This window comes from Capsicum annuum, chromosome 3, assembly GCF_002878395.1.
Source record: "Capsicum annuum cultivar UCD-10X-F1 chromosome 3, UCD10Xv1.1, whole genome shotgun sequence".
In the NCBI taxonomy this organism is placed as follows: Eukaryota; Viridiplantae; Streptophyta; class Magnoliopsida; order Solanales; family Solanaceae; genus Capsicum; species Capsicum annuum.
The window spans coordinates 189,774,538-189,784,554 of NC_061113.1; the positions used below are offsets into that span (position 1 = coordinate 189,774,538).

Sequence of the window (10,017 nt, forward strand, 5' to 3'; positions counted from 1 at the left end):
CCCCTTTGTAAAAAATTTATATTGTATACATATAAACAAGGTCAAAAATTCTCTTTGTTGTGTATACACTAAAGATGATGAAAATCCGGTCTCCACCCCTTTGAACGATGTTGTTTCAGTAGTTGATTGGATAAATATCTAGTTTCTACTTTGTAACTTTGGTGTAAAGCTGTAAAATTTTCTATATGTTCAATTCTTGAAGTTCTATTTCCTCTTTCTTATCCTATGCTCTAGTCAGACTTTTTTTTAAATCGTTCACCTAGGTAAATATATGTATAGAATTGGCTACCCCAAAATATCAAAGGAATTCTAAAAAAGGTTAAATGTTGACTAAGGCAAGGTGTCTATAAATCACGAATAAGTAAAAGAGAGTGAATTTTTCCTTTGAAACTGAATAAACTATCTAAAAATGCTTTGATGTGGTTTATTGCAAAGTAAACAGTGGAATTAAACTTACAGTAAAGGAATAATGCATCGATTATGTACCCAAGCAAAGGTATTTGAATAGTTGAAAGAGTAAGAGAAAAAGGTACATAATTCTTGTCATACCTGGAATGTACAATTACAAAATTTAAGCCACTTTACATATCATGAGTCTACAATTGTATCAATAACCACCCAGATTAGAATAGGACTTATAGTGGGATAAATTAAAAGAGAAGTAGTGTTGTGGCACAGTTTGGGTTGTACCTATGTCTGCTTTGATCGGCCTTATAAAGTATTCTTCCTTTCTTTTACAGCTAAAATACTTTCGGTGGTAAAAAACCAACATATTTTGCTTTGCACACTCTTGATCGGCAACTCTTTAGCAATGAAGGTTTGTGTACCAATACTTATTTGTCAATAGTTATCCTGTTACTACCCCTACCGTCTTATTTATTACTTTTTTTTTTCGTTGTAGTCTCTTCCTATATTCTTGGACAAGCTTGTACCATCTTGGGTAGAAATACTGGTATCTGTTACACTGATTCTCATGTTCGGAGAGGTGGTCTATTCTATTTATCAACTTAACCTTTCATATTGTTAGCTATGGAATTTGCTCAGCTTTTATCCTCTAACTAGGCTCGTTGCTTTTACATTTGCAGATAATTCCTTAATCAATCTGTACTCGCTATGGATTGAAAGTTGGAGCCACTGTAGCACCCCTTGTTCAGCTTGTTCTCTGGTTATTCTTCCCCATTGCTTATCCAATTAGTAAGGTATAAAGCACAATAATCACATTCTAGAATTTACTTATGTAGAGTTGCTAAGTTTCCATATTTTGCTACTAGAGAGAGAGAGAGATGCTTCACCAGCTGTGTGTTCAGTTGCCACCTTGTACTCACAATCCGAGTTAGATAACAGGGTTTAAGAAATAAAACTATATGAACCCATCAACAACTCATAATATAGATCTGTACTCATGTACACTACGGTGGTTAATTTGTATGCTTTGTTCCTTTTCTGTAGGTTGGAAAGAAATGGAAAGAATACAACATAAAGTTGAATGGAGGATTTCCTTGGTTATGTTCTCCCTCCGTTTGGATTTACTTGTCACATTTTGATGTGGCACACCTATTAAGAAAACAATGATTGGTATAGTGACTTTACAATATTACCGCTATCAATTGATGTTTAGTAATAGGTATTGAAAATGATTTCGAGAATAAGTAATTAATGCTAAGGGTAAAACATGGAATTTTTTATTTTGTTGTTTTGTTGATTTTTCAAAAATGAAGAGTAAAAATAAAAATCAAATTAGAAAAATAGTGACAAGTAAATTCAAACGGAAGGAGAAAATTAGTAATAATATCACAGTTACTCCATTTTCCAATCTCTATTTATTTTTTCTCATTACTATAAATGAGAAACTTCTCATGCTAATAATTTGATATGTGAAATATCCATCAGTTTCTTTATTAAGATACACTGATATTCATCTTTAGAATTAGGAAAAAAAGCCAAAACCTCATGCAGCAGTTTAAGAGAATTTCCCAGTGCTACTTTTGTTGTTAAGTATCTTATAGTTGGTTTGATAAATAAAAAGGATCTTAACTTCATCCTTGTTTTTTCTTCTAGGTCTTGGATTGGATATTAGGTAAGGGGCACGCTGCCCTTCTGTGGAGAGTTGAGCTAAAAACGTTTGTGGATTTCCATGGCAATGAGTTAATCCGTTCAGTATTAATCAATTTTTAATGCTAATCTAAGCAAGTGTAAATATATCTCTAGACATGCAATATTTTTATATATATGTATGAACACAATCCTCTTACACGACCAAGTTCATCTCACTAAGATTAGGTGCTGTAAATAGTTGAGCCTCATTTTCAATTCATTATGATCCTTTTACTGTATGCCTCTGCTTGTTTTCTTCTTATTGCTATGACGGGCTGGAAAAGAAGGGGATTTGATATATGATGAAATAATAATAATTGCTGGACCACTTGAGTTGACGAAAAAAACTGCAAAAAGATGCAATGACTCCAATATCAAAGGCTTTTTCTCTTAATCTGGATGGAACACTTAACTTGTGTGTTTATAAGATGTTGTTCAATTTTATTCAAGATGTCACAAACTTTTTATTTGCATTTTATGTTACACGAGAAAAATCTGAACTTGGACGTTGAATTTTGGGTGTTTTTGACTTTACTGATTGGTGCATATATGTAAACGACTTCAACCGTACCAGGCGCGGTGATAAAGTTATTCAAAAAGTGATGTTACCTTACCAAACATTGATACCGTATTTTCTGAAAAGGTCAATTTCTATCTTGAGAAGGGCATTGCCTAATCTAAAATGATACTTTACCGATAAAAATGGTTGATGAGCTACCACAACAAACTCAATGGCATCTCATTGCATTCATTTTTTAAATGTTCATTTCACTTCTTTTTTTGTTGTTTTTCATATTTCACGCAATATATTTCTTTTGTATCACTGTGATTGTGGAGCATTTGTTTATATGTTTGCTGAATATGTCATTCATGGTAGAGATATTCCTAAAGAGATTCACATTGATCATATTTGCATGAGGTATGGATCTTCGTTGTAGGATTATGGAAAGAGAAAACTAGAAGCTGGTATAAAAGACAATACTATAGAAATAATTGGTAGATTATTTAGAAAGGAAAAGAGGAAGAGGATGCACCAGGAGTAGTAGTTTAGTTTTGTAGTTATTGAAGCTCACTGCACATGATGGGTTTTTAGCTATTTTTATGCGATTATGTAAAGGTTAAAAATTCTTTTCAAATTGAATCGACTATTTTTTATGCGATAACGTAAAGTATACAATGTAGAATCGCTACTGATTCATTTGTTGGTATCCTTGTATATTTATGTTTTATTATCGAAGAATATTTTTTGCCTTTCCTTATGGAAAGTCTTGCCCCGGAGCAAGAGTTATTGAGTATCTTCTAAATTAGTAAATAATATGGCAGGGACAATTCATGCCCATGAGGTATAACTTGTTCCTATGGGGGCTGTCTTATTATTAAATATGTGCGATCGCTATGAGTATTTTGATCATTATTATTAATACACATAACTTTCTCAATTTAATATTGGCATTTATAACCTAGAGAGAGAATACATACACATCACTTCACCTTAACAATTTCTCCTCATTGTTCATCTCTATCTCTCCAATAACATGTATCCACCATAGTCTTATGCTAAAGAGAAGTTGTTTGTGATCAGCTAGGCACCAAAAATACAAAAATACATATACTTGTTATGTGTAGTTTAGAAATTGCTTGTGATCAGCTAGCCATAAAAAATACATATACTTGTTATGTGTAGTTCAGAAAGTCTTGTGCTAAAGAGAAGTTGCTTGTGATCAGCTAGGCACCAAAAACCATAGACTTGTAATCTGTATTTCTGAAGGTTCTTGTGATCAGCTAGGCACCAAAAATATAGATACTTGTTATACATATACTTGTTATGTGTATTTCAGAAGGTGCTTGTAATCATCTAGGAACCATTAATACATATACTTGTTTATGTGTAGTTCAGAAAGTCTTACTCTAAAGAGAAGTTGCTTGTGATCAGCTAGGCACCAAAATTACATATAATTATTATCTGTAGTTCAGAAGGGAGATGGAATATATACATTTGTCTTATGAACCAGACGATCTACGATGTTCATTACTGTCAATGCCTCATTACTGTCAATGCCAACTCTTCATAGTCTTTCTGTAAAAGAAAATTAATAAATATTATTCTACAAGTTGAAAGAAGTTACGAAACATAAACCAGCTGAAGATATTAAGAAATGGAACTATGCTTTGTCATCAACGGATTTGCAGGTGTCTTCTCTAGCTGCAAGTCATATCCAAAAGCTCTCACTGAAAGTGAGAACGTTCTCCACAACTAGCTATGGCAGCTGCAACCATAATAGAATGATAAAGGTTCACTTTCATCAATGTAGATCAAAGCTCAAATAGAGAAATTGTCTCAATTTTATGACTAGTATAGTTATCTATTTCTTAGATTGTTAAGGGTATCACTGCATGTACAGATTCACAACAATAAAGAGCTTATAATGACAATCAAACCTATAATCTAGCAAATTAAAATAAACAAGAGCAAAAGCTACACAAGTTGATCCTATCTAGGTACACTGTATTGGACGGGAGGGCATGAACTGTATTCTCCAACTTAGAGACAGAAATAAATTAATTGATTTAAGAGAAATGGCAATCACACTAGCAACATCTAGATTGACTACAATATTGCCATGTGCTTTATGAAGTGACAAAAAATTGCATGCAATAGAATTCAGGTAGATGAGGAGAAGTGAAACTTGAAAGTACTGTAGGTACACAGTAATCATTAAGTAATTATTCTGGTTTTTATCAAGTAATTATTGGTCTTACTGCGATGATATTTTACAAGTGTACATCTGATGATAGAATTACCTTTCTCCTTGTGGTTCTTATGAGTCATTACTCTAAAGTAAATTATTGGTTCACACTTAGGTTTCACAAGAAGATCATTTTAGAAAGTGGAAGCAAGACAATGCTTCAATTATCAACCACCTTTCCTTTTAAAAAGTTTGAGATAAACTAGTGACTCATAGTTCAATAAAGATATGCCAAGTTATTATACACTAAGCTAGTGTCAACTCTTCCTCATAGGGAATAACTTGTTTCTTTGGGGCTTAAGTCTTGCCTCTAGGGCAAGTGTTGTAGATCATTCGCTGAATCATTACAAAATAAGCTACTGTCAACTCTTGCCCATGAGGCACGACTTGTTCTGCATTTTGCCTTCAAGGCAAAATTTAAAGTGTATCCTGTGGAATTATTTACATCACATCTCTTGGGGGTGTGGTCCTTCCCCGAATCTTGTTAATATGATATATTTTTACACATCAATATATAAAAAAAATTTAACATGCTAAGTAATTTTTATAAAAAATCAATAAAAAGGTATTGAGTTAAATACTTTACCACAAGTTTAAACTTCAAATAAATAAGAAGACATTCGTGATTGAAAGTCAAAAGTACTTGTTACTAACTAAAATAGGGGATCAAAGAATCCTATTATAATTGCTATTTTGATCCAACTTCTCGGATAAAAAGTAAAACTAATCATGTTTTTTTATTTTTCTTTCTGTATCATGTTGCATATGGATGAAGGATAGCAGTGTAGTGATAATTTGATCTGTTTTGCCCAGTTCTTTTGCATCTCTACCATCTATAATTGTTTCTTGAAGATTCTATTCTGCAAGGATATCTAAATGTTTGTTTTCTCCCAAGCAGAACCTCCTTATCTGGGGGTTTTGTGATCAGATCCTTTATGCTATCTGGGACAATCCATGATGTTGTGCTTCCAACAGGTAGGATTTCTCCCTGGTATGTTTGTAGCCAAGATTGTCTTGAGAACCAATGAGAATAATATCTAGACTTGTTCATATGTCTACTGTTTATCACTGCAATTGTATGAGTGCATGGTATCTCATATGTTTGTAATACCAAGCATTGACAAGTCCTACTCTTCAGGTCTATAATATATTCGACTCCTTTTTCTCTTAAAACAAATTTTGTTGCATCATTGGGTTATACCTATAAATAAAATGATAAATAAATGATAACTTATAGTAAAACATCTAGTATATGAGCAGAATCAGGCATACAGAGCAATCAACCATCCATAGGGGATGAATCTTGAAGCAACCAAAAAACAGCTATAATCAAGCATATAACATCAAATCACAATCTAATATTGAACTAATCAAAAATATAATAATAAGTGACCAATAATAAGGAGTCACAATTAAGGTTCTATTTTAAAATGGAAGATAAGGGCCAATATAGGGGATAGTTAGAGTTTTGATGCTTGGCTTGGTCAGGGAAAGTGCAGGAGAAGGATCTGTCATCCAAGGAATGAACTTTCAAAGTCAAATTCCCTGTATTTTATGAAAAAGATAGAACCTTGCTTAGGAACAACAGCTGATTCAATAGTGATGCTTCTAACATATGAGTAGAAAAATTAGCTACAAATAAACTGACATAAAATAGATATTGCATCTAACCTAGGAGTAGAATTAGCTATGATACTGAAACATATAGTATATAAGCAGAATCAGCCATACAGAGCAATCAAACATACATAGGGGATGAATCTTGAGACAACCAAAAAACGGATACAATCAAGCATACAACATCAAATCACAAACGATCATACAACTATGAGTAGAAGCAATGGAACAGAAGCAACAAAAAATATATTTCGTGCATGAATCTCAAGAAAATAAAATAACTAGTAATAAATCACAAATAACGGTAAACCAGCTATATATAATCTGCAACAAAAAAATAGTAACAATATATTTTCCTATTATCATAATACAATGCCAATTACTTTTTTTCAATTTCAAGGCAAATTGAATCTTGTCAGTCACCTCCACTTTCGCCCAACGTGTGATGTCATGAAAGTTGCTTTGCACTTTTATTTTTCTTTCATAAAACCAACTTTATAACTTATTTTAAATGTAATCGATCAGTTCTAGTATTGATGGTTGCCTTGCTTTTCTCAGTACAACATTCATGGACTCGACGTTGTTAGTCGTAAGCATATTGTACCTTCTGTTGGTATAAAATAAATGAACTCATCTTTCTGGTTCTTCTTCTTTCAAGTACTCCACAACAACTTTATCGACTTTTTCTATCTCATCCATGAAAGCATAAAATTCAATTCGTTTGTATATTGTTGTTGTGTTGTAGAATAGTGATAGAACCACATCTGAAAAGTATCTTTTTCTTAAATTCTTCTCCATGTGATAGATGCATATCCTGTACTGACACTCCGGATAGACATTTACAATTGTATTTGCAATAGATGGGTGATGATCTGATAGAATAGACAATTGTTCACGTACCCCAATTGTATTTCTTAACTGATTGAAGAACCAGTTATAAGACTCATTATTTTCTGAGTCTGCAATTCCAAAAGCCAAAGAAAATATGTTGTTGTTTCCGTCCTTTGACACTGCTATCATAAGGACACCATGATATTTTGACTTAAAAAATGTTGCATCTACCATTATTACCGGTCTACAGTTGGTCCATCCAATGATTGAAGCACCATAAGCAAAAAATGCATATTGAAACCTATGTTGAGCAAAATAATATTAGTAACAATTTGCATTTGATGTTTATAATCAGAGTACAACAATTTTCTAAACTATGTCTTGCCCATGAGGCAAGAGTTGCATATATGTTAATAATCTAATCAGTGCAATTAAAGAATAAATTTTTTTCTCTTGGGCAAAAGTTTTCAACTTCAACAATATAACATTTGTACAATAATTTTCTAAACTAAGTCTTGCCCATGAGGCAAGAGTTTCATCTATGTTAATAATCTAATCAGTGCAAATAAAGGATAAGCTTTTGCCTCTTGGGCAAAAGTTTTCAATTTCAATAATTTTCTAAACTAAGTCTTTCCCATGAGGCAAGAGTTTCATATATGTTAATAATCTAATCAGTACAATTAAAGAATAAAGTTTTGCCTCTTGGATAAAAGTTTTCAATTTCAGGTGTATAGCATTTGTACAATAATTTTCTAAACTAAGTCTTGCCTGTGAGGCAAGAGTTACATATATGTTATTAATCTAATAGTACAATTAAAGAATAAACTGTTGCCTCTTGGGTAAAAATTTTTAATTTCAATTATTTTCTAAACTAAGTCTTGCCCATGAGGCAAGAGTTGCATATATGTTAATAATATAATCAGTGCAATTAAAGAAAAAATTGTTGCCTCTTGGGCAAAAGTTTTCAATTTCAATAATTTTCTAAACTAAGTCTTACCCATGAGACAAGAGTTGTATATATGTTAATAATCTAATCAGTGCAATTAAAGAATAAACCCTTGCCTCTTAAGCAAAAGTTTTCAATTTTAATAATTTTCTAAACTAAGTCTTGCCCATGAGGCAAGAGTTGCATATATGTTAATAATCTAATCAATGTAATTAAAGAATAAACTATTTCCTCTTGAGTAAAAGTTTTCAATTTTAATAGTATAGCATTTGTACATGTTCTCATCGTCCCTCTTTATGTTCATGTACGTGCCTGGGTTATTTTCTTTCATCATGTGAAGATACGATGACAACCTGTTGTAGTTTTCTTTCGCGGTTCCTCTTATCATCGTATAGGCATGCTGTATCGCTCGCCATCCTTTGTTGTAGGATATGATGATTCAGTATTTCCTTCTCATTTCATCTACCACAAAGTTTGGTGTGATTACATTACTAAAGTCACATACGAGCTCTAGTATGTAGTCACATATGACCTTTGATATTGCATTCCTCTGGTCGGACGTTATAAAATCAACTGAGCAACTGTGAGCCTTTTCATATGTAGTAACCTGAAAAAGAAAAGAATCGGCAATCTTTGAGGCATGAAACCGCCACACACAGTTATCGTCCAAACATTGCAGTAAATATCTTATTGTGCTTGATTTGATAACCTTAAATTAGATGTTGTGGGTAATTGCAATGTTTGACATGCTCATCATCATATTTTGTTTTTCAATGAAGATCGACTTGACATTTACCATATTCAAAGAGACATTGTGTCTTAAGAGAGTAGTCTTGACATCAAGTATCCTCATCTTTTTTTGGCATACCCTCTTAATCTTGGATTTCTCATCTATTTTAGTCTCCAATATTTGTTCAATAACCTGTAACTCATTATTTCTATCAATACTCATTTTATTTCATCCATTCCAAGCACAACCCTTGTGAAAAATGAAACAACAGAAGATTAGTAATAATTTAATTTAGAATATATAGCTTCAATAAGTAAAATCATTAAAGAGTAAGGCATAGTCAACTATTGCCCATTGGGCATAACTGTCAAAGTCTTGCCTCTAGGGCAAGAATTATAGGTCATCTGCCAAATAATTACAGACTATGACAGTGTTAACTTTTGCCCATGGGGCATAACTGTCTAAGTCTTGACTTTGGGGCAAGAGTTATAGGTCATCTGCTAAATCATTACAAACTAAGGTAGTGTGAACTCTTGCCCATGAAGCATAACTTGAAATGTATGACAGAATCTGAATGTTGAAACAGTTAGATGTATGTTAAAAGTGGATATACAGAAGGCTTATGATTCTGTAGATTGACCCTATTTGAAGCATATCCTGATTGACCTGGGTTTTCCTTACAAGTTTATTGGATGGGTGAAGCATTGTGTGACCACTGATAGATTAATGAAGTGGAATATCCAGATTAACCTTGGGTGTATTTTGTGAAAGCAAGTTAACGACTGAGTAATGACTAATTATTGGTTAGAAGGTGCTTGTGATCAGCTAGGCACCAAAAATACATATACTTGTTATATATATACTTGTTATGTGTAGTTCAGAAGGTTCTTATAATTAGCTAGGCACCAAAAATACATATACTTGTTTATGTGTAGTTCAGAAAGTCTTATGCTAAAGAGAAGTTGTTTCTTATCAGCTAGGCACAAAAAATACATACAATTGTTATGTGTAGTTTAGAAGGGAGATGGAATATATACATTTGTCTTGTGAAC

The 10,017-nt window shown here is 32.6% G+C and overlaps 1 pseudogene; it reads left to right on the forward strand.

Annotated features, from left to right (window-relative positions):
* Window positions 1–480: 480 nt before the first annotated feature.
* On the forward strand, window positions 481–2,606 carry LOC124896770 (annotated as a pseudogene).
* Window positions 2,607–10,017: the final 7,411 nt, after the last annotated feature.